The sequence below is a fragment of the Pogonomyrmex barbatus genome, unplaced genomic scaffold (genome assembly GCF_055798465.1).
Source record: "Pogonomyrmex barbatus isolate J1 unplaced genomic scaffold, ASM5579846v1 scaffold1, whole genome shotgun sequence".
Classification (NCBI taxonomy): Eukaryota; Metazoa; Arthropoda; class Insecta; order Hymenoptera; family Formicidae; genus Pogonomyrmex; species Pogonomyrmex barbatus.
In genome coordinates, this window is record NW_028297098.1 from 18326521 (window position 1) to 18352201 (window position 25681).

The 25681-nt window shown below is 38.3% G+C and overlaps 2 protein-coding genes across 8 annotated transcripts in view; one reads left to right on the forward strand and one right to left on the reverse strand.

The window, feature by feature from the left end:
* Positions 1–828, reverse strand: part of mamo (zinc finger protein 628-like) — a 63537-nt gene extending 62709 nt beyond the window's left edge. The window contains exon 1 of one of the 3 annotated variants that reach the window (XM_089079926.1): positions 555–824. The gene's annotated coding sequence lies outside the window, so the exon portion shown is untranslated. Of the gene's footprint in view, positions 1–554 lie in introns of all 3 variants that reach the window. The other 2 variants (XM_089079924.1, XM_089079930.1) reach the window with 2 other exon arrangements.
* Positions 829–21254: 20426 nt separating this feature from the next.
* The window catches only part of LOC148938194 (uncharacterized), a 153521-nt gene continuing 149094 nt past the window's right edge, over positions 21255–25681 (forward strand). For 2 of the 5 annotated variants that reach the window (XR_016141345.1, XR_016141346.1), the window contains exon 1: positions 21271–23780. The gene's annotated coding sequence lies outside the window, so the exon portion shown is untranslated. Of the gene's footprint in view, positions 23781–25681 lie in introns of all 5 variants that reach the window. The other 3 variants (XR_016141341.1, XM_089085117.1, XM_089085113.1) reach the window with 3 other exon arrangements.

Consider the following 25681-nt stretch of genomic DNA (forward strand, 5'->3'; position numbering starts at 1 on the left):
TTTTTCGCGTGACGCGAGCTCGCGCAATTTTTCCCTCGTTCTTTCCGTGATCTCTCCGCTCTCCTCTCATAGCTCGATCTTTTCGCTCCTTTTCTTTTCTCCGTCTGTCTACCTTTTCTATCTGTCAAATTCGTGTCAGGCAGCGGTGATAGCAGTCGAATGCGATGGAACGTCAGTGACAGCGGTGATTAACAAACACGGCAAATGTAACGTAGACGTCGACACATGACGAACGGGGACGAAAGATGAAAATGTTGCTCGCACCCTCTTCGAAAGCGATAGACATACACGTATTATCTTTCCCTTTCTCTTTTTCTCTCTCTTTTCTTTCTCCGTTTGATTCATCGAACGATGAAATCGCACGCGTCACCAAAATCGTCAGGATGTTAAAACGGTTGTCGTCCGCCCCCGTGACGACGGCACGACGATGACGATAACGTCGACGATAACGATGACAGCAACGATGACGACGGTATCGACGATGAAAAATAATTATTCGCGCACTGGGCCACGTTTTCTCGTAAAATCGCAAAACACCGCGTTTAAATATTTACCTTGCTACATGTAAAACGAATAGAGGAGCCTGCCTGAATCGAACGAAGGAAGGCTCGAACCGGCCCACTGTGACGTCGCCGGCCTACTGTCAGCTCAGCGCTCGCTCGGCCCCGCGGTCAACTAACCTACCGTGTTCGCCGCGCAGACCGTGCCGACAAAATAAATCGATTCTGCGCGGCTGAGCGCCGTGAGCGCCGCGCGATAAATCCGTGCGTTTGCCGACACGATTTTCGGCGTCACTCGCGCTTTTCCGCGCTCTCGCAATCGTCTTTCGACGTTTGTACGGTCCCTCGTATGACTCGCGTTGTAGTCAGGTGTGAAACGCTCACGCGCGCACCGTCGCGTACAGACGCACGCGCGCGCTCTCCCACACAAAGTCGCCGTCGCGACGCGCGCGTGCGCGCCCGCGCGCACGCACACACACGCCGCGTTACGTAGGAGGACGCGCGCGCACACCGATACGCACGTACGCACACGGATACACACATACGCACCCGCAACGGCGTCGCGCACGTTTCCCTCGCGGATCTCGCGATTCGTACCGCGGCACAGGCGTCGTTGGACCAAAAAAACGCGTACTCGTCGGTGGATGAGAAAGAGATAGAGAGAAGATGGCGGGGGGGAGGAGGGGGAGGAGGAGGAGGAGGAGGAGGAGGAGGAGGAGGAGGAGGAGGAGGAGGAGGAGGAGGAGGAGGAGGAGGAGGAGGAGGAGGAGGAGGAGGAGGAGGACTGCGAAACAAGAATGAGAGGGGGGGATATGTAAAAGTATCGCACGCATTGACGTCTTACGCAGCACGCGCGGAAGCTAATTATTATTTTCGACGTGGATCACGAGTATGAAACATAGCTGTTCTTTCGTCTGACGATGACGGATCGACTCCTTCAAGAGTTTTATGTCGATAAAAAAAAATCTTATGATGAAATGTACGATTCTCTATAAAGTAGACGCGTTGAAATATATATATTTGTACGCTTAAATAAATCTTACATTTTAAAAGATCGGAGTGAAACTTTAATCTTTAATTGAGAATGATACTTGAAATTAAGTGCTTTAATTTCTCACGATGAACTTCTACGACAAACTTATCTTTATAATTTATATGAATTACTCAAATAAAATAAATATGAAATTATTTTTTATTTTATACACACAAATGAAAAATAAACAAGTTTCTTTCATATGTTATACAAATTCTTTCATTCTTCATAGAAAAAGTATAACTTGGTTTGTCGATTTGATTAACACAATATTATTTCTTAATTGCCAATGCAATTAACAAATATATTTAAGACATTTCATTTATTTTATTTTTCGATTATTCAATTTTAGTTATCTTTTGAACTTTATTACACTTTATCAATATGTATCACATCAATTATATCACATTTTTTATTTTCTATATTTTATTCTTACAGTGTATTATATCCATGTGCGTAACTTAAGTCTTGGTAAACTCCGTAGAGTAACGCATGCACGTGTATTCGTCTATCGCGAGTCTCGCGGCGATGCACTCTGCTTTTATATAGATTCTTAGGTAACGCGAATTGCGCTTGCTGCTTGTTTGTATTTACGAGAAGGGAAGAAAGACAGAGTGAGAGTGAGAGAGAGAGAGAGAGAGAGAGAGAGAGAGAGAGAGAGAGCTATAAAAAATGCATGCTCAATATTTTTTATCTTATGTTTGGTAAAATAATATCTCGTGTCCGCGAACAATTGTTTCTAAATGTAATCAAACAAGAAAAAGCTATATATTTACCTCATCTGTTTTTTTTTTATATAACGCAACATATTAATTTATTTTAATAAACGTGTATTGGCTAAAGTTACCTTGTAAATTTAAATAATTTACGCGGTTTTGGCAAAAACAATACTTTTCTATTTTTTGTAAAATTTTATAAAAGTTTCTATTGATTAGAATATCTATTTATCTATTGAAAGAGCACATCGGAATGTGTATATTGCTGGCGGGCACACTTACGAAGAAAAGTGGCTTCGTGGTCTTTATCGAGCGATCGTTACTCATAAATTACTAGCAAATCGATGATTTATAATCGATGCATAGATATAGGTACGCGCGGTCTAAGATTTCAACGTGAAAAACCAAAGCGGCGCAGTTCGCCGATATTTTCCGTCTTATAATGCAACTTATAATTAATAATTTCAAACTGAAATGGTTAACACTTTTCGTGATTTATCGTTTTCTATTTTCCATAATTGCTGTGTTCCATTACGCAACATCATCGATAATTCAAAAAGAATCTTAAGGTATGCTGGCGATAAAATCTTAAGCAAATCTTCAATTATCGAGTAAGTATAAAACTAAGAGAATAGTTAGCTAAATTTTCTATTAAAATGTATTTTTATTAGAACGCAAATTTAACTATACCTTGTGTCTCACGTAAAAAAAAAGAAAAAGGTAATTAAAATTATTAACAAAAAGATCAAATTGGTCTTTTGGTGAAAAAGATCAAAAATTGATCTTTTTCAAAGACCAATCTTTTCACTTAAAGAATCGAGAAAGAAAAATTAAGAAACGAAAGGACCAATCAGTGGTCGCACTTGCTTTCGGACACCTGTGGTCCTGCGTGTCAAGCGCGATTATAGTCTGTCTGCGTCCGACATCGTGTGTATATGCATCGATCCGGCACGACCACGCGTCCATTGTTTTTTGCATCCTTTTTTTCATAACCATGCGGTTACGCTGAATTGCGCATCTACGCGTTCTTAGGTAACGCACGGAGCGCGTGTTGCGTGAACGGAATTGCTCTCCCTCCCTTCCCTCCCCCGCCTCCTCTCTTTCTCTCTCTGGCCTGCTGTTTTATTTTTACTTTGCACGACTGTGCTAGCCCCGACCGACCAGCGTATCGGACGCTCATGACGTCGCCCGAAAGTGCATCCTCGCGCGTTCTGTTAGGTAACCCCCGAGATAGCGACGCATCAGTCGGATCTCTTCGCTACGACGACGATTGCAGAACGTAATCGTTGGATCACGATCTAGACTCACATTCTCATCTCGCGCTTGTTATCCAGGAATTTATTTAAATCTTTAATACATGTATTACAATCATTGCCTTGCATAACAATGCACGTGAAGATATAGAGATTCTTGCAAAGTGATGACCATATGATGTTACTGCGAATATTAGAGTAAAAGGAAATTGATATAGATCAAAATATTTGCGCGTTGCATCATACATATTGCAATTTAAATGAGTATGTAGTGAATTGTGAGTTTTGTTTGGATATCGCGGAAATATGTGAGAGAGAGAGAGAGAGAGAGAGAGGGGGGGAGGGAGGGAGAGACGCGGAAATATATTCCGCAATTGCATTAGTAGCTAAATATGCGCTGAGTGAATACAAATTCAAACGAGTTCACAAAATGTCTTGCGGCTTTTCAGCCAAATTTCATCGTTTTGCCTTTCACGATCACGATTTTAGTCTTTTCACTGTTCGCAATGCGGAAATTTCTTATCTCATTGTTTTCATAAAAACGTTACGTATCGCTTCGTTTACGCGACACGTTATATTTATGCGTGTGTTCATCTCTCGCAAAGAGATATTTGTTGCGAGAATTAAATTAAAACTGATACAGATTTAAGACACAACGAATCTATAATGCGAAAAAAGAATATAAAAAATAAAGATATATGAAATTCTGTAAATTCATTTAGGACAGCTTATTTATCGCATTGTTGGAACATTAATAATATCACATTAATTATAAATAAAATAAAATGATTACAATATTTTGCAGTGCACTTTTTCTTATTAGTTTTCTTATAATTATCTAAATGCACACAATGACATTTTTTTATAAATGATACATAAAATGTTTAAATATATATAGTTTAAATATATCTTTGTTCTAGTATTTATTCTTCGAATAGTGACTGCAAATAACATCGATCGCATGCCTAATAAACTTACCAATCTCAAAAATATCCTAGAAATCTATTATTATAATGCATCTATTTATAATGCAAAATGATTGGAATCATTTTGTGATAAAAAAATTGATGCGCGCGCGCGCGCGCGCGCGCGCGCGCACACACACACACACACACACACACACACACACACACACACACACACACACACACACACACACACACATAAAGAAAACTTGGAAAGATATTCATTCTTTCTTTCTTTTTCATTCATGCATTAATTATCTCACATAATATTATTACCTGGATGTACATTAATATAAGCAATTAAAATGAATGATATGCATATATAAATTACACATATATATATATATATATATTTATTATATTCGTTCATTTTGCTAATGTTATTAACAAGTTTTACAGAAAAATGTATTAAGAGTTATTGTTCTAGAATGTAACATATCAATATTAATTTAAAAGAAGTCAATTGTCTCGATATTAAACTGCATTGCGCAATAATATTTTAAAAATAAACGTAAATTAACAGAACTGTATTACCAAAATATAAAATCAACATAGAAAATAAAAAATTGTAAAAAAAATTCACCAAATTTTTATTGTATCAATGGAAATCAATGGAAATTTTATCAAAACTATTGCAGTGAGAATCAAACATATTAATCAGATATCGATACATCATGCTAAATGTGTTTATTTAACATATACATTTATTGAATATATAATCTTTAGACACAAGAGGCGTAATCATTTCGTTATTATAACAACTAAAAAATTAAACGTTAATCTGAGACCTCAGATGATCTATCGAAAAACAGAGTGCATTATGAGCACCTTGCAATACTTTATAATACATGCCTTTGTCACGTAGCCCAGATATACATTATTGAATAAAATTTGTTCTCTATCGACGAAGCAAATTAGATTGCAAATCGAATAATCGGTGGCATCGCTGTGTAATTTGATAAAATAAAAGTTTAACGAGAATTACAGGTCAAGTACTTGTTCAATCGAATAAAATGCAACATATACTTAAAGCATTCCATATTTCATACCAAATATACTTGATTATACATCAATTATATTTAACTTTTTAATATTAATATTTTATTTTGTATTTCGTTATTTAAAAAATTTATTGCAATTAGTGGAGAATTCGAAGTAATATTGCCTAAAGAATTTGCATAGCTTAATAAAAAGTAGCTTTAAATTGGATATAATCAGCATAATCCAGATTATTGTAATATAATAAAACAAATAAGAGTTAATTTACCTCATAATAGGAGAAATTAAAAAACATTAAATATTTATTTTAGAATATAATTGATCTAAATATATAAATTAAATAATAAAATATAGTTTTATTAATGGTTTTTACATTATCATTATCATTATCATTTTTAGAGATAGGTTTGGAAAAGCACGTGCGTCTAAGGAAATCTACCAGAATATTGGTAATAATGTACGATTATTACGCACTAGCACAATGCAGATATATTATTTTTCTCGTTGCTCAATGATCATAAATTATCCTACCTGATAATAATAGACGCATTGCGTAACGATATTCATTATACTGTGAATGATAGCCGCTTCATGGAACGCAACTTCGCCGGTGTAACCGATTATTCCTGCGTGTTCGCGTCTTTCATTATGTTACAAAGTATACAGTCAAGATGGTTTTGCCCGAGCCGGTCGTGTTCCAAGTTTTTTCGTCGCGTGGTAGCGTTTCGATGCGCTCGATCGATACTGGATTTCAAGAAACAGCAGGAACTTTTCCGCTTTACAAGCCGTGTAATCAGAGCTCGACACGCTATATACATAAGTAATACATCTCGCCGTATATAGAAACCTTTTTTTCTTCTCAATAATACGCATTGGTGGGGCAAACTTGTTATGCTTTACAATTCCTTGTCACATTTTCCTATCTTCGAAGTGCCACACGATCTTCAATCTTCAAAAGTGATATAAAGTCATTCGTATTAATGAGATAATGAGATAATACATTTTACCGATAATACCGACATAATTTTAAATGCCCTAATATACTATGCAAAATTTTCTTTAGCACGTTCGAGTTTTAATAACTGAAGTGACATGATCACTGAAGTCGAACAAATTAAACTACTTAAGAATTACTTAAGATTATTTTCCCTAGATTAGAAATAAGAAAAGATAAAATCGGCGCGCGCAAATCGGGAACATTTTTGACATGCCTGAGATGAAAATCTATTAATTGAAACAAAAATGTTTTCAAATCAACGCCAAATCGCATTTGCTGATTTATCGGGGAATATTATTCTGGAAATACAAGCGGGGAAATTCAACGGGGTTAAGCGGAGAGAGGGGAAAATGTTTTCGAGCAGCTCGAATCATCGGTGCGATGGATCTCAATTAAAAGTCCACAATTTGTTTTGGGGGCGCGAAAAACATTTTGTTGGGAAACGCTAAAATAAAAGCGCGCGCATGTGCAGCCGTCTCGTCGACACGAAGTCACGCTAATTAATGGTAGCGCGTTCGGTATTGTATAATTCTGTTTACGGTGGACGAGGGTGGCCGCGCGGTATATATCCGCGTATACGGCATACACATATACATCATATGACGTCGCTCGTGCCAATTTCTACGGAGCGATTGTTTAAGTTCCATTTATCGAAATGTAACACCCGAATGAATGCGCGCGAGCGTCGAAAACGCTTTTTAATGCGACGGATAATCCGGCCTCGTTGCCGCCGTTCGTCGCCCGATAAACGCGCTATCATCAATCAGTGACACCGAACGAACTATTAATTGCGCCGTCAAACTCGAGTATTATACATATGGACGCGCTGTTTTACTCCCTTAGCATGATGATGCGGTGATGTCTTAATATCTCGCGCGAGAGAACGTTCGCAATCGTCAACTTTTTGAGATCTCGACCAATTTATATATTCCGCAGAATATACGTACAATTTTATAACACGTATGAAAAACACGTACGAAAATACATATTTTTTTTTGTATATTTTAACTTTTACGCATATTTAGAAACTCAGGTCGCTCTTCTAAACTGGATCGCAAAGTGAAAAATTGTTAAAAGTAACCTAACGGACAAGGGCAATTAATTATGTGTAAAGCTTGCGTTTATCATGAAGCAGTTCGAAGTAAGAGCATGTGTATTTTTTATACGAGCTTTATCGTTAAAACACTATTATCGCTAAAACGGTGTACCGATACGGATAATTAATTGCGAAAGAAATTATTCACGAAACTTTACAGTGGAAGTTAAGAACCGACTGAGAAAAATCTTTTTTTACAAAGTAAGCAGGAGCATCGAATTGAGATTCGAAAATCCAGAAATTTTGGCGATGGCGCGCGGCCAAAAACGGATATCTTCTCGATGTTCTTTCCTCTGCGTTCAGTTTCCAAGCAACGCGTAACTGGTGTGGCGCAAAGCGTCGCGTTGGCCTCCAATCAAGCGTTAAGAGGAGGCCGCCGCCGACACCGTCGGACGTCGTGGCGTAGAATTTGCAACTATGCTAATAAGAGGCGACCCGAACGGACAGCTAATGGCCGCCGGAGAGAAAAAGGACGAGAGCCGGAAGCGCACAATGAATTCGTGAGGTCGCGGCAACGTAGAGTTAGGAGGTGGAGGTGGAGAAGGAAGAGAAGATGAGGGCCGAGGACGAAGGGCGCGGAAGGGACACTAGAAGGAGAAGGAGAGAAGAGGGTGGTGGAGGATGGAGAAGGATGAGGAGGATGAGGAGGGCGACCACGGATCAATCGTAGCCTTCCGTATTCCCTACCGCCCCTCGGTCGACTTTCGTCCCCTTCCCCTTCGTTCACCCCTTCAACTACTACAGCCGACTTGCACCCCTTGCATCTCGCCTCCTCCTTTCATGCCCTCCACCACCGTCCCCGTTATCCCTCGGTCGCCCTTACCCTTTTCCTTCCCCCGCATCATCCCGCGACTCGTACGAGGCCCTCAACCCTCGACTGCCGTCGCGTACTTGCACCGTCGACGTGCACGCGTCGTTACGCAGGCCCAGACCCACCGACCAGACATCAGACTCTCTTCTCTCTTCCTCCCTCTTCTCTCCTCCCTCGTCCCTCTTTACCTCGCTCTCATTCGTCTCCGTATCTCGTCTCACTCTCTATTTCTCGCGTACAGCATTTTCCCACCCTCTCTCTCTCTCTCTCTCTCTCTCTCTCTCTCTCTCTCTCTCTGTCTCTTTCTCTCTTACTCTTTCTCTTTGCCTCTTGCCGCTTTCCTAGTCGCCGCATCGCGACGTCGGAGGGCGAAGCTCGCGCGGCACAGAGTAGGTCAGTGGCGTGAATGATCATCAGCATTTGCGCGAACGGGCGGATGAGCGGGTGGGTGAGCGGAGTGCGCGAGGAAGCGCTTCGGCGTGTGCGTGCATGTATATGCGTGTGCTCATTCGTCCGTACGCAACCGACGCGACGCGACGCGACATTCACACTCCCCCAACGTGCATTCACGTCCTTATCTTCTCCATCCACGTCCACGCAACTTTACTTCAACAACTGTATCGCGGAGACTTCTTGGAAACAAAAATATTCAAGGAAAAAGTTGCAATTTTCATTTATTTTTCTTTTAATATCTTAATATCTTTAATATCTTAATACGCACGATAAAATATCTTAATATTGATTTCAATTGATGATTTAAAGTTTTAATGATAGTAAATGATAGATGGAGAGGGAGAAGGGAAGAGGGAATGGTGGCCAAAACAGTTATTGTAAAATTGCAATTTTCAACGCAAACTATGCTTACAAAACCTAGTTCATTTACAGTTGCGATTTTCGAATAACTGTCGGCGCAAAGTTAAAATTCTTAGAAATCGACTAATTGCCTGTATGTTAAAAGATGCAGTTCTTAGTAACACGTGATCCCGTTAATCTCGCACTCACGCGAGCTTTATCAAGATGCGCTGCTTGAAAATTAGTTACTGCGTTGAGATGGAATCTCCCCTGGAACATTTGAACAATCTCGCACTCACGCGTATCCGCTTCCTCGATTTACGTTGATGATTCCAGGAATCTTCTAATTACGCCTATATCGAACTGTAGGGCTATTCGATATCATTAATTCACGCGCCCACGTCAAATCTTCTCTCTCACGATCTTTGCAAAATTTCGAATCGGACTTAACTTTTTAATGTTATTCAAATATAAATTTTCCAATACGTGTATTAACATGTATTTTTAAAAATAATTTCAATTGCATTTAATTTCCATTGAAATTTTTATCAAAGATATCAAAAATTTACTCATAATTCCAATAGATTTTATATCGCGTTAAAAGAGCATATATTGTCAGTAATATTATTTTAATATCAAATATATTGGATATGAAGTCGCGAAAGAGATCTAGAAAGTATCGTAAAATTTCGATGGTTCTTGCTGTAGTGTTATCTAACGTGAGGCGCGGCGTATCCGAGCGAAGGGTGTGTGCGCGGAATTGCACCGCGAATTGGACGAGTTTCACGGTCCCGACCTTGGAGCGGTTTAACTAGTTTTCGCAACTTCTTGTTCCGTTTGCGCTTTGCGAGAATTATTTTTGTTGCCTTGCTGCCGCGTGTCCGCTTGCTGATCATAAAATACGTCGATCGTGAACGCACGGCTTTTTTGCAGCTAATTCGCAATGGCGAGATCGGATTAGCCTCGGTCGATGATGAAGGCGAAAAAATCGCTCCCTCAATGCAGTTACGCCGGTTCATTACATAAGAATACTTCACGGTAAACGCAGAAATTAAATACGTGCTTATATTAAAAATTAATTGGACTTGGAGATAAAGTTAGCAAGTAATAGATAGTTTGTTTTTGGCAAATGATATTGTTTGCAATCTTTAAAACTTTTATTTAGAGAGAACAGAGGAATTTGATATAAAAAATTTTAATTTGAAGAATCCATAAATTCACAAAAAAGTAAAATGATTTAAGAAATTGGAAATAACTTTTATGAATTCTCAAAGGAATTTTCAAATGTTTTTGCTACCATCGACATTGCATACAAATTTTAGAGACAAACATGGAAGATTATAATATGTATAATGTATGTATGTATGAAACTAATTACATATTATGTAATCAAAAATTACATTCAAGACTTTTCTTTCTTTCGTGAACTATTGAAGATTCCAATCGAAATCGACAGAGGTGCATCCCACTCTTTTTTTTCAGCTATCCGAAACCCCTGTGGCGGTATCGTTAAGTCAGCCGGCGCTTGGTTTATGGGGACCGAAGTCTACGTAGACGTCCCACCATCCAACCTTACCCAACCTCCCTTCGTCCCAACCTTTCCTAGCTCTAGCCTAGCCTAGAGTCGTGTAGAAGTGCACTCCACCACACCGCACGGACGTCTGCCTAGTATTGATCCTCGGCTCAGCTACTGGCTACCTTCACCCACTAATAATTCTTGTCAGTCTCCTACAGGCGTGGCGATTCAGGCCCACCTTCCGATCCGTACTCTTCTTTAGTATCCCGAAGTAATCGCAAAAAAATCGTACTGTACAAATTACAGTTCACGTTGTTATAATAACAGCGAAGTTTTTTTTACGCTTGCATAATTGTATTATATTTTCGCTTACTATCGTAATCGGAATTGGAATTTCTTCAAAATTCTAATGACGCAATGGTCTTTTCTATCTCTACATATTAATTTGTTTTACGTATCAAATGGCGCCAGATCGATTCAATGATAGAGCAAAACTTGGCACGCGTTTGCCCCTGATTCTCTTGTTTCTCTTGTGAAGCATGACAGGCTTTTGAAACGTTCACGGTCGCAAAAAAAAAAGCGACTATAAAAAAGACCGTCTTTGTCTTGTCAGAATGCGTTTTCCGCGCTAATTAATAAGCGCTCTCGTCTTGCGGGAATGTCGCGAAGATTTTCCAAGTTATCTATAATCGACAGATTACGAGTTCGCGAGCTGGGATGTATGGAAACTGTGAAATCTATTTTGGATTTCAATGCAGGAAATTAACATCAAAGTATTTCAGATGTCGCTCGCAATTAGTAATTAGATAATGACGTTAACGATGTCTTTCGTGGTTCGCGATTGAAATCTAAGATTTTATATTTGCGACAGAATGTGTGCCTTCGAATGATAAATGAAGTCAAACTATTCATCCTGTATCCCGCAAAACTTTGCATTTCTTCGTTTTCCTTCCTTCCCTTCTTACCCCAGCTACATTTCTTTCTAGCAACGTATGTAAACAGACACACACGTGTATAGATGTTTCATCCCCTTTCTAGTCCGTTCTTTTTAGTTTTATTCTTTGGATAATGGCATGCGATTCGACGATTCGCGTGTGTGTTCATCCAGTTTTACGTTTTATTATCTCGTTCGTTGAAAACATCGGATTTTTCGCTTCTTTTGTTAGATTTTTGTTCGTTTGGTCGATGAACCTTCTTGCCCTTTCCCGCTGCGTTTCATGTCTCTGTACAAACGCTCGTGTCGATACAATGGCATCACGCTGAATGTTCCAGTGAGATGTGTTCTTACGTCACGTATTATGTATCAGACAACTATTCGATAAATAATAGAAACCAGTATAGCAGGAACGCGTGTAGAGATGCGTGTGTAATTGTTGAAATTATATTATTGAACGATATTTATTAGATTCGGAAAAATAAACGGAGACCGTTTATTCTTACACTATCTAATACATTCAACTCACGTGAGCTTCACACAAATTGCACGAGTTCTGTAATGAGAGAACGATTCGGATGGTTTTAACGGTGACGATTTTACAATAACATAAAATTCACTGTCCCCTTTAACCGTCGTACAATTTATGCGCAACACGACGGGGTTTTAGTTTTCCTAGGATAAGATGTGCTCTTTTACTCCGTTTTTCAGTCCCATCAAGGATAATAAAGCTTTCCCGATAACTCGGTTTTGATGCTTTTTGTGCAGTGATTACGATACGGGACCCGCGCGTCGAGTGTCTGCGAAACAGATCCGCTCGTATGCAGTGATTGTATGCACATGCGGCTGCTTATCGCTCACAATACAGCTACGTCGTCCGCGCGACCGAAAGGGAGATAGAGACGGCAAAAGAGAGGAACAACAGGGTGGGAGAAAGAGAGAAGGGGGCGCGGAGAGAGAGAGAGAGAGAGGGGCATAGAGAGGGAAAGGGATACGTATATGTACGGGAACACGTGCGCACCCATACATGCACACGTTCGCTGCACCGTGGTGCACCGTTGAGAGGGAGTACAAACGGCTGAAAGCGAAACGTAAACAAACAGGTAGCTCTTTATCCAAACCAAATAGCGGGGGAGTAAAATTGCGGCACGCTGCCGTTGGAAGTCCGAGCGAGCGAGTGAGCGAGCGTAGAAACTTTCTTTCCTTTGTTTCCCATTATATTTCCGCATTACTTTTTTAACGCGCCGTTAAATACCCGAGCTGCCGCAAGCTCGCGGGTAGTTTTGGGCGAAAAAAAAAAAAAAGAGAGAGAGAGAAAAAGAGAGAAGAACGTACCATTTTTCTTCGTCGACAGCGCCGCGAATCTTTTCCGCATAAACGCATTTATACGTTTATTTATTATATTCCGTTTACTCACCTTGTCCCCTCGTTAATCTCTCGCACTATTCTTTTCTCGCTAATGGTGCATTGTACTCTTTTACTGTATTATTAAAATTGGCGTGAAAAGTAAAAGTAAAGAAAATATATTTGTTTATATGTTGAACAACAATTCAAATCGTGTAAAATGACACTAATCCTTTTAATATGAAATAATTAAATATGAATTATTAACATTTTTTTGATAGCTTAATTGCTTTTGATAGCTTATTAATATTATGCCTAATTACAATTGTTCCATTTATATTATCTCGCTATAAAAAGTTTTTATAGAAATATATTTAAGAAATTATGTTTTCTAAAATTTGTTTCATAAATAGATTTATCTGTATTTTATAATTTAAGGTGTTCCAAGTCTCTTTTGTTTAAACCGGTGTGATTTATAGAAAATGACGAGAATGAAAAGATTGAAGTGGCAAGAATACCGACGCTTCTTACTGTCGTTGCTGAAGTGATCATGCAAGAAGAAGCGTCGATTATATTTAGAACAAAGTCTCATCGAACTACAAAGAAAACTGGTCCTGTCTCTGTAATCGGTTCTCTGCATTGTCACCATGCTAAGGAATTGAGATCGTGGAACGAACGATGCGTATCTATCTATTCGCGAAAGAGTAAATGAGTAAGCTATGGACAGTTATGAATCATTCCATGAAGCAAATTTCACAATAACCTTCTTGATGCAAAAAATCAATTAAAAATCCCTTTCAATTGTTTCTAATATTAATCCAAGCTGAATAGATCATAGAGTAATGTCTTTAAATTAAGTCTGAATTTGTTATTGATACATAAACGTTACAATATGTATTTTTGTCTTATTCTAACTTGCACGTTTTTGTTTGCAAAACTGAGATTTTTTTTTTATTTTCATAATTTTTCTAAATTATCGATACAATATAGATGCAGGATTAAAGCATCACAATTAAAATGATTGGAACGTAATTGAAGTTAACGTATAATAAGCATAAAATTCACGACTGTACATTTATGCGTTTGTACTTGAGAAATATTAGTCCTTGACAAACCGAAGAGAAACAGTCAAATCACAAAAATCATTTTCTCGCTGTGCGCCACTGAACCGGCACTAATGGCTGTACGTGATCAACTAGCGCAAAGCCGATAATATGTGCAATTGTCTAATACCAGACGTTGTATCACATGAAATGTCTCACTGATGATAACGGCTGATTTTATATAAGTAAATTAAACTGCATTTGAATATTTTAATATTTTTCTAGATGCCTACATGTGTTTAAAAAAAAATATATTTATATGTGTGTGTGTGTGTGTGTGTGTGTGTGTGTGTGTGTGTGTGTGTGTGTGTGTGTGTGTGTGTGTATACATTACAAAATTTCATTAAATTTTGCGGACAAATATATATTTAAATATCTTTGTTATTGAAAATCGGATAGATAAATCTGTGCTTTGTCACACTTTCGTGCGGCGGCAAGGATTGATTGCGCTTTTGATTATCCTTAAAGAAGACCGAAGACAGATTGGAATCGTTACGCAAGATTCGTTCGACCATGGGTGGTCGTCGTTTTCTCGCATATTGCACATTCAACAACGTCTTTTATCCGCGTCCCAGACAATTATATTAATTTCACGATCGCGAATCCGTCTAAAGACTGAATTGTTTGTCACGATTTGCGACGGACTTTCAATATCGTATTAGTAAAAAAAAAGAAAAGAAAATCGATCGACCACTTGAGCCGTAAAAAATACCTCTAAACCAATTATAAAAGAAGAATATAAATATACGTTTCTAAAACTAAATTCAATTATTTACGTAAATATGATTAATTAATTTTGAAACATCCTGTATAACAACACAGTGCGTTAGGTCTCATCATTATGATAAAGTTCCAGGTTTTTCAGGTTCGCGCCACCTGCGAAACGGTTCGCCGTGCGCGTATGCATGACCGATCTGTCCCGCAATTTTCTTAACTTTGCGGAACCGCAAAATCGGTCCGGCCGGCTTTTTCGCAATCAATTCGTCGCGGGCACTCGTGATTCGGTAACCTTCGAGTGGATCGGCCCATTTTCCAGACGGCAAACATCGATCGATTCGAATCGGTTCCTCCTCGCGGAACAACAACGCGGCACGGATACTAATGCGGATCAACGACGTAAAATTGCGTGAACCGCGTAAGAATGAAATGCCCTCCATTTCGCAATTTATTTTCGAAATCTGCTCAGAACGTCAGTTTCGCTAGATAGAATGATTCATAAAAGAATATAAAAATGAAAAATCGGTCGCATAATTTATACGTTCAATTCCCTATTAAAAGCACATGAAAAAAAAAAAAAAAAAGATATTCTGTTTATTCTGAAATCTATTCATTCAGATTTATTTATTATTTCTAAATACTTGTTATAATATAATATCCATTCTACGATTTTCGGTAAAACTATTAGCAATATTTACGATAAATGTTTTTTCAGCTAATGCTTTTTCAAAAGTTAATATTAATAAAAGTTAATAAAAACAATTGTAACGTTGTAATTAATTGTTGTTTTGAATGCGTTGATATCTTTGGAAGAATCCATATTTAAAACACTCGGTGTCGAAGGTAAGATATTAAGAGTAACGATCCATTGTCATTCCTAGCCTTAACCCGTCCGAATCACTTCTTGAACCGACACCGAATCGCGCACTTGAACGGATACAATTATGCAGCTATTGGAGTATGAAAATAGTTTCTCCGTTGTCGGTCCTCATGCAGAGCACCTTGAATAATTTGACGCACGACGGGAGTCCTAGTTTCGCGAGAGCGCGCGAATACATTTTTTATGACCTCATTCAGACGGCAAACATGAAAATTCGCTGATGATCATCACAACTGTCATATCGTAATTAACTTATTAACACGAAATTCAAACAATTTTCGAACATTCCATTTCAGCTGATTGTTATAATCTGCAATATTCTCTTAAATTTTTAAAAGCATTTATTATTTATAAAACAAGAATGAAATGTATTATCTAGCTTTTGTAGAAATTAAGAACTTTCTTCTCTAGAAAGCGAGAAAGAGAGGTTATATTTTTCTAAATGCATTATAATATTTGTTTAAATTAATACATAATACGGATTAAATATTATTTTCTAATATATTCTTCTCTCTTTAAAAACACGTCAACGCTCGAAACATTAATATTTATTTTGTTTTATGATATCAATTCTTTCATATTACTAAATAAATAATAGCAAATAAAAGGTAAAAGTTAAAAAAACTAATTAGTACCAAGTATTAAATAAATTTTTCTTTTTTTTGCCTTTTTTGCCTCTTTTATATAAAAAAAATGCCGTCTGAAGATATTTTATTATTGTGTCAGTTAATGGAATAACAAAATAATATATCAATGCTAAAGAAATAATAAGTTACATTCAAAAGATAAAAATTAATATAGTAGTTAACAATTAATTCTTTTTAGTTTATGCAATGTAAAGTGTTACCGTTACACGTGCGACGAGCGGAAGTCAGACGAGGATTCAAAGGATTTCATAGAAAATACGAGAGAGTGATCCGAGGCAATGATGGGGCTGCAGGCGGCCTCGCTAAAGACTATCCAGTTTTTACCCTGTTTTAGAACGTAAAAATAGCGTTACGTTGACCTGCACGCAGGATGTCCGACCACTGCGTGGCCTTTTTGTCCAACTAATAATTATCATCTTAGGTATACCGAAGGAGGCTCGTCAGTGAAGCGGAATCTTTGCCCGTGGCTACTGTGGCTGGCACGGCTATAAGAGAAAGAAGAGATGAAGAGAGAAAGAACGATACGCTATTTTAACATGAAACAGTTAATTTTAACGCTTTGGATTGGAAGATTCATGGAAGAGATGTCAGTCCGTCGAGATCTTTCGAGTAATGACGACGAATTAAGCTCGCGTTTTAATGACGAGAGCGCGATTCAAATTATTCCTCGAAACATAATATCCATTTACGCACGTTCTGTGTCAAGAGAATTAGACGTAATTATTTCAAGTAGCTATCTTTTATCTTAAAATAAAGAGCTTTATGTGACCGTTAGAGTTACGCGATCATTTACATTGTTAAATATTATTAACCGAGGCATTTTCATACATTCTATCTTATCTAGATAATAAGCAGCATTTGTAATTTTAATATTAAGATCACCGTCTTCTTTTGCACTTAATCGTTCTCGACGGTTACTCTATCAACTGATGCGGAATAATGCTTCTAAATCCGCTCGATTGAACTCGTCGACGCGGCGTCGCGATCGCGCAAAAACAGAAGATCCTCTCTGCTCTTCTGTCTTCGACCGGAAGTCATTTCCCGCGTGGAAGAATCGACGTCGCGCCATTCCGGTGGGCGTTTTTCCGTCGATACGTGCGGATCCACACAACGACGTTGATTGCCGCCGTTGTGCGAAACGGTTCGCAGACGAACCCGAGCCGTTCGTCCGAGTCCATTTTGGCGATTTTTCGAAACAGGCGAATCGCGTGCGTTCGCTGGAACGCGGGATCCTGCGAGGATGTCAGGTTCTGGTCGTGGTCGAAATACCATAGTTATGTTACGGGGTTGCGGATAATAGCGTGGATCGAATCAGGAGATTACAGTTCCTGCGTCTGCGACAATACGCCCGAGGACACAAGGTGTCTCACGGACGATTTGACGGTAGCATTGTGATGCGAATTAGTTCGCAACGATGAGCAGAAACGGGGGCCGGACGTTTTTGGCGAAAGGAGATTTTAGACCCCCTATCGTGACTTCAGTTTTCGAGGAAGCAGCACTGTAATTTTCTATCTCCTTTGAAAAGTATTTTTTCGCAACACGATCAAACGCTTCGCCGTCGAGGCTCGATGAAACAAGGAAGCTACATTTCATAAGCATATAAAGTGTGAAATAATTAAAAAGGCAAACATTGTTGTCAAAACAAATTTTTCTTTTTACTTTGAAACACTTGTTTGCTAAATACTACAGAATAATCCACCTAATGTTACCAAAATATTTTTTATTTAAAGAGAAAGTTTTTTTGAGGGTTGCATGGTCCTGAAAGGTTCGTACGTTAATGCATAACTTTTTCTATTTTTTTTCGTGGAATTGCAGGAAACTCTGAAGCTGTGCTAAAAAAGAGATAGTAATAACTGGTAGGCAAGCCTTTGTACGTAGAGTGTTAATTTCAAGTCCCAAGGTCGCGCATTTACAAAAAAAGCTAATTCCCGTACGATGTTTGTCGCGAAACGAAGCAAAAGTGCTTTCTCTCTATATGAATAGCTCGTGTACCGTGAAATGGACGAGATGTACAAATGCATACATTTTCTGCGAGAACGCACGTCGCTGCACGCTGTGCGGGATCGCGCACGCAACATTAGCTATTCAAACGCAACTCGGAGAGTTTCGTCTTTAAACCGGACCCCTATCGTCAGACGGACCTGCTGCTGCCTGCATAGCGATCGTTTCTAACTCTGCAGACTTGTCCTTAAACGCAGTCCCTGATGGTTTCGCCTCGAGCGATTTGGTCAGAAATTTTTCAAACGAGACTCTCTAAATTTTAAATAATACATCACATTAAAATATTATAGTGACACGTTTCTGAATTTCTTCCAGAAACGAACGCGTGACATTCCTAACAATGTTGAAATGATTAATTATATTTTTTAATGTACTTATTCGTTTTTAACTTTAAAAGTAATGCTAGTTTTGGAATGAATTTGCGAGAACGTGCGATTGTATTATAATAAAGTTGAATTGAACAGAATGCGGTCAATACGATTATATTGAATTTTTAAAGATATCTTTCTAAAGATAGATAAAAAAATTACGAGTGAAAACTTTTTAATTCGCTTAAGATTAATTAGGATTATTTCACAAAGGAGAGAGAAAGATAAATTTTAAACTTATATGTGATCATGTGATCATAGATGTTAAATCTTACTGCCTATCTTTGCAACGTGTTGTTGCATACATACAGCGAGAATAAATAAAAATTTCTCAAAGGCAATAAAAAGTTCTTGCAAATAAATGAAGAGAGAGAGAGAGAGAGAGAAAGAGAGAGAGAGGGGGGGAGGAGAAAAAGAGTGAGAGAGAGAGGAGAGCGTGCATTCTCGCGTGACTCCGTGCACGCTCGATTAAACGTGCATTCACGATCGATCAAAGGTCGATCGAAGTCGACCACGAACTGAAAACAGTAGTCACGAGAAAAGCATCGGAGATCGGGAACTATTTGCTCGCCTCTGTAAATATCTGCCTGCGGAACGACTTTGGCAGTCTCGGTTGTACGTACACACTGGCAATTTGTACGTCACATGTATACACGGTGTCTCAGGAATTATGTACTTCCCAGGACAGTAAAAGTCAATTTAAAGAATGGCAATTAGTTTGACGATGCGATTTCAACAGTTTTTTCTACAGAGACGTCGTGATAAATTTACCAATGTTTCTGAATCCGTTTAGAAAAAGAATTTTGCCTATTAAAGTTTCTAAAAGTATAAGTAACAATTATAATAATGTAAAGAAAAATAATTTTATAAAAAAATTATGTCTTTTTCTACTCGAATCCAAAAGATTATTTTTCAAAAATCTTAATTACTCTCCTGATATTGAAAGCTTTTTATAAAGTCTCATATAATTATACAACAATGATCTTGTATTTAATTTATTTTATAATGATAATTAAATTGATATAATTTTAAAATAGTATGGTGATTAAAAAATCAATTTTCGAAGAGAAAGAACGACGAATCGCATACACCGTATATATGCGGCTCGAACTTGATTTTTCCGCGGAGAAATGATGGCTTGCATCTTGCCAATTTTCAGAGATTATCGCGAAGACCGTGCGAACCTCAGCTCCAGACAAACTTAAGGAAATTGTTGATGCACGATTTCTCTGATTATCTGAGAGCATTGATGATGACATTCGAATATCAATATGAATAAACACACACAGAATAATTCGCTACTTTCGTCCCAATAATTATTTTAGAATTTATTATTATTTAATAATTGAAAATATATTCGGAACTTTCACTATTATCTAAAATAATAATGATCCATTTTAAAAATTCTTTCAATTATTTATTCGCATTCTTAAAGTTTAATTTATCAAAAATCTTTTTCCTTCAACTATTTAAAACTTTTAAAACATGTCATAACAACGAAGAAGAAAAAAAAAGAAGAGCAATGACATTCGTGGCGAATAACGTATTCTTATAATGTTTAATTACGCAATTAATCTCTACATTAATTAGCACACGCTGCTTTAATATCTCTTTACGGCGTATCTTTTGGTCGGCGATATGTTATTAACGATACAGCGTAACGTAACATGACTGAGAAAAACAAACGCGATTATTCGTTTTCGCTGTCGAGGAGAAAAGTGCAAAGCACGCGCGTGTTCATCCCCAACAAAAATGGAACGCGAAGCAGTTTTACCCCCATGCGGCACACACTCTCGATGTAAATGCCACGTCGAAGAGCGACCGCGAAGAGAAGAATCGACGAATCTCGACGCGTCGATCGTAATACCAACGATCCCGCAGGGGCATTTAACGCGTTCGAAAATGACCCCGCGGAGGCAGACGGGGGTTGAGATGGGGAACGGGGAATACAAAGGGTTAGAGAGCCGGCTCGTCGACGAGAGTGATAAAAAATTTATTCGACGATCCGTCGGCGCCGCGCCGCCGCGTCGTTGGCGTCGCGAATAGAGAAAAAGGAAAACGAAGTAAATGGAGAAGAAGGGGTAAAGAACAAAGTAACAATACATCGTAAAAAGAAAACTAACCGGGAGACGACGGGACAGGAAGGGAACGCGAAAATGGTAATTGCAAAATTAACGATCTTAATCAATACTAAGTCGAGACTATATTTTTTATTTTAAATTTTGATTCGAGTGGTTTGGATTTGAAAATTTACGAATATTCATACTGAAAGAAAGAGGAGGATATGATCAATCGCTTCGAATTAAAATTGTAATATTGGCAATAATGCGTGATATACATATATTAATACTTTGTAAATCAATGAAATGTGATATATATGTTATATGTAATATTACTGTAATATTATGATGTAATATTAATGAGATAAACATATTTTAATTAAAATATGTTTATCTAAGCGGGATTTAATTAAGAAAATAAATTTCTTTTTTTTTTTCTAATATTTCCATATTAAAATCTTATCTATTTTATGGTAACAATGTTATTTTTTTGCAATTTCCGATAGTTATAAGCTTAGTTTCTTGCTTATTTATATATACAACGTTACGCAACAATGTTACGAAATGCATGCGTGATTATCAATTATAGCAATTCTGTAAATCTCGATCTTATCATTTCTAGAAACGACATGAAAAGTTTAACGATTCTGATCAAAGATAAAGTAATAAATAGTATTGAATTTTTTAATTTCAGAGATAATCCACATTAATCTCAAAACATTTATTAAAATATTTAGTAATTTAGAAGATTTGTTTCAAAATTTATTTCAAAATTTTTTGTTTTAAAAACTTCAAAAATATTCTCGGATTATGATCTTTTTATTCATTTTTTACTTAGATATTAATTAATTAATTTAGATTAATAAAAAAAATTATTTAAAAATTTAGACATTTGGAATTTCCTTTCAAAATTTATTTCAAAATTCTTCACTCCGAGAACATTGAAAATATATTCTCAAGTTACATCTGAGAACATATTTTAGATATGATCGTATTTCAATGTTTATTTCAAAATAAATGGAAATCAGATATTATTTTCGCGTAATGAACAGCATGTGAAACATTTGTCAAAACGCAATGATTACGAACCTCTCGCGGTGATATGAAATTGTCGCAAATTAATCGACGGTCGTGAAAGTATAATGAAATCGATGAGATAACTCACCGACTGATGTACCGCTACTGTATATCTGCTCCTTTCAGTTTCTTTCCGTCTTTGGTCATCTCTTCGTTGCAATCACTCTCGTAAATACGCTAAATGACAATTTGCGGTCCATTCGAATTGATCACATATCCATCTGATTACATATGAACCTTTCATTTCACTAATATGCACACTATACACACTTCACTAATACACACTCTCACTGACGCACTGATTCTTTTCTGCGAAACCGAAACTTTCGAAATTCATCACGTGCAATGACGACCGACAGATAGAATATTTCAGTGCCATTTACGAATATCAAAAAAAAAAAAGAAAAAAACATTAATCGCGTACGAATTTATATACGCACCGAAATGGTCATGCGTCATGTAATTCGACACTTTCGACATTTGTAAACTTTTTTTCAATAGACAAAAAGATGCAAGAAATGCGACGCGAAATGATCGCAGATGCACATTAACACGACTATAGTCTAGTAAAAGTTTGAAAAAAATGGAGTGGGGAAATAACAGATTGCTAGCTTTAAGACGAGTCGTTTTCAGAAGAATCGGATAAATTACTAAAATAATCATTTCTTTCAACAAATACGATATTTCGAACGCTCTTTTACACATAAAGTTCGAAAAAGTGGAGATCGTGCGAATTCGCTTACGTCCCATAAAAGCGGAGTAACTGAAATCCGCCATATGCAATAACAGATGAGTGAAATGATTATTCCGTCGCTGGTTTTCGTACACGAATGGCGTTGCACTAATCGTGAAGACTATTGATACGTCGTGATGAGTTGATACTCATCCGTCGCTCGATTTGGCGTTGCTGACATTAATTCGTAAGCGAGAATCATATTCGACGGATAAAAAGACGCGAGACGCGCACGAAACGGGTGCGAGCGAGCGACACGCAATAGGACTGAATACATCCGTTAAAAATCAAAAGGGCGCTGGAGTGGGAAGACACCTTCGTTTCCGCCGCGGAGCGCGCGTCACTCGCCCATACTTCGCTGAATACAAACAGTGTTACGTAAACGAAAACGAGTAAACTCGCAAAATTTCGCAAAAAATGAGTTATACACGTGTGCAGCTGGGTCGAAATGCCGTTTTAATGTATTCAAAACGGATTTACTTATTTTTGCATAATGTTAAAACACGCCACGCGTATGAATTTCGCGCGAGGGAGGCGTATCGGCGCGCTCCGAAATTAGCCGCGTTTCGCGTTCCGCGTTCCTCACTCGCCGTGTGCCTCGCCACGTCTGAAAACAATTTTTATTTATCTATCGTTGTGAAAACCGAACGGACGCTCTCGAGAAGCGTCGCTCCGTCTCATTCTCGCACCGATGTTTATCAACGTTTCTGAGAAGTTTTTGTGTACTTGGCTTTCCTGGAAGGGCCGCGTTCGGCGGCTCGAGGCGCTCGGCGGTGCGTACCCCCCACCACCCCCACTTGTTCTTCCCAAATTTTCTGTCCCAAATCATCAGTCATATTGTATTAGCGAGTGTCCGCGGTCGTGTCGCGTAGCTCCGGAATATCGCGCTTTTCTTATCGCCACGGATGTATTTCGTGGATGAATGAGTGTCACGAGTGCCGAATCGAACGACGGGCGATCGCGTCTCTGTATCATCGTGCGTTCTTCAACCGGCTGGCGCGTCTTTCGGCGTCCTTCGTAAATGGCGTCAAAATCGCCAAGTGATTTGTCGATCGTCGTCATTACATATGATGAATTTCGAAAGTTTTAGTTTCGCCAGTGAATTAGTGGATGAAGTGATTGTGGTGCACGACTGCTTATGGAATACCTGGAATACCATTTCCATAATCCGAGGCGAGGGAGCAGCCAGGAGTAACAAGGAGCAAAAGCACGGGAAACGGGCGGAAGAAGCAGAGATGGTAAGTTTGTTAAACATGGCTACGCATCGGCCATTTGTTGATTATACCACTTGCATGATATTGGCTGCGTTCAGTAGAAAAAGTAATTTTGCAAGTTTTTATTGTGAGATTATTTTAATTAGTTAGATAATTGATTTATACATTTAAATTTAGTGAAGAACTATGAGCAAAAATATCAATAATATTAAAGATTTCTACAACAACAAAACCGTTTGTTTTTGCCGAACGCAACTATTGTCATTTTATTTGTTAACGCGATAAAACAAGCGTCAAAAAATCGAATCACTTCGTGCACGATTATTTATAAAATGAGTAATGTCTGACAATTATCTCATCTCTGATTATGTTGCTGACTCATTAATCGTAATTTAGTTATTTAGTTGATTATTCAGAAACTGTGTAATCGCTAGACCGTTCGGTAATCGGGCTCGATAAGTTAATCGCAATTTACTCAAGTCTAATTACGGCACGATACGGCCACATATTCTTAGCGCGTCATTCCTATAGGCAACGACTGCTCGTCGTCTTCGTCATACGTCTTGCATATTTATATACAATACGTCGGTAAAATTAATAACATGTGCGCGACACGAATTGTTGCGAGGGAAGACGCGCGAGAAGCCAGGAAATTAATGCGCTTTTGAAACTTAAATCAGATCGACGCGCGAACAAAGGGCATTAAGTGCATTTGCACGGTCGATACGCATGCATAAGTGCATTTGCATATTTACGATATATTTACACGCGATATATTTATATCGCGCACGCGAGTTCGGATATCGCGCCGTTATCCGCGAGCCGTGGATAATGTTGCTATCGACGTCGCGCGTACGTGGATACAAGAGCGGAATTAAGCACCGCAAAAATCATACGCTGCGCGATTTATCTGCGGCGGCGGCGGCGGCGGCGACGGCCGTTAGGTTGCTTCCAACAGAGACGAACGTTACGATTGCGTAACGGCCGGTGTTCCTCGGCGTTCTTACGCAACGGCAAAAAATTATGCAACGTTCTCCAGCGAAAAGTCTGCGTCCGCAACTGCGAAGACGCACTTCGCGCGTGAGCGAGCGGGCAAACGAGCGAGCGACGTGTGATTATTGTGGAAGGAATAACACACGTGGCCCGCCTCGTTCAAATCACTCTGACGCGCTCGCTTGTTTGCATATCGAAGTTGTGTGGGATTTCAAGCTCGTCGGTCCTCTGCGAGTTGCAAACAGGACCTTCTATCATTTCTGGCGCATATTAGTGATAAAATTTGAATATTTTAATTGCAAATAAATTTTATCTAAATGGGGGTGTTTCTTTAACGCGGCGCGCAAGAGGCTTTTTCGTAATGTCTGACTTTGAGCTATAATATGCCTAACTTATGTGCTTGTTTAAACCTCGACTCTGTATCGAAGTGCGTTTCTCGGTTTCTCTTGAGACATGTTTGCGTAATTTGAGTAATTATTGAGCAAATTCTGCAAATAGTAACCATGAATAAATCGAGTTAAAAATAAACGCTTGATAGCTTACTATATTTAAAACTTTTATTTATAAAACTTTTTTTTACATCTTTCATAAGACGTCGTGCTGCAAAAAACACAGACATTAGAATCTGTCTTTCAATTATTTCATCTCGTCATAGTGAATCAGAGTACGCTGAATTACTTCAAGAAAAATCGGAGTAAGCCAAAACTTTGATATTATATTTTCTTAATAACTCTTAAACTAGCTTTGATTTTAAAAGTTTTAACCATGCGTCTCACGTTAAAACGCAATTTAATTTTCAGTCTTCAATGACTCATTCCGAGCCGCGGTTGTCAGTCGACTCTCATTTTTTTTTCTCTTTATTCTCTTTTTTTTTGTCTTGTCTCTCGCGATGCGTGCCGCCGAAGATAATAATTAGCTTTGACTAATAAGGC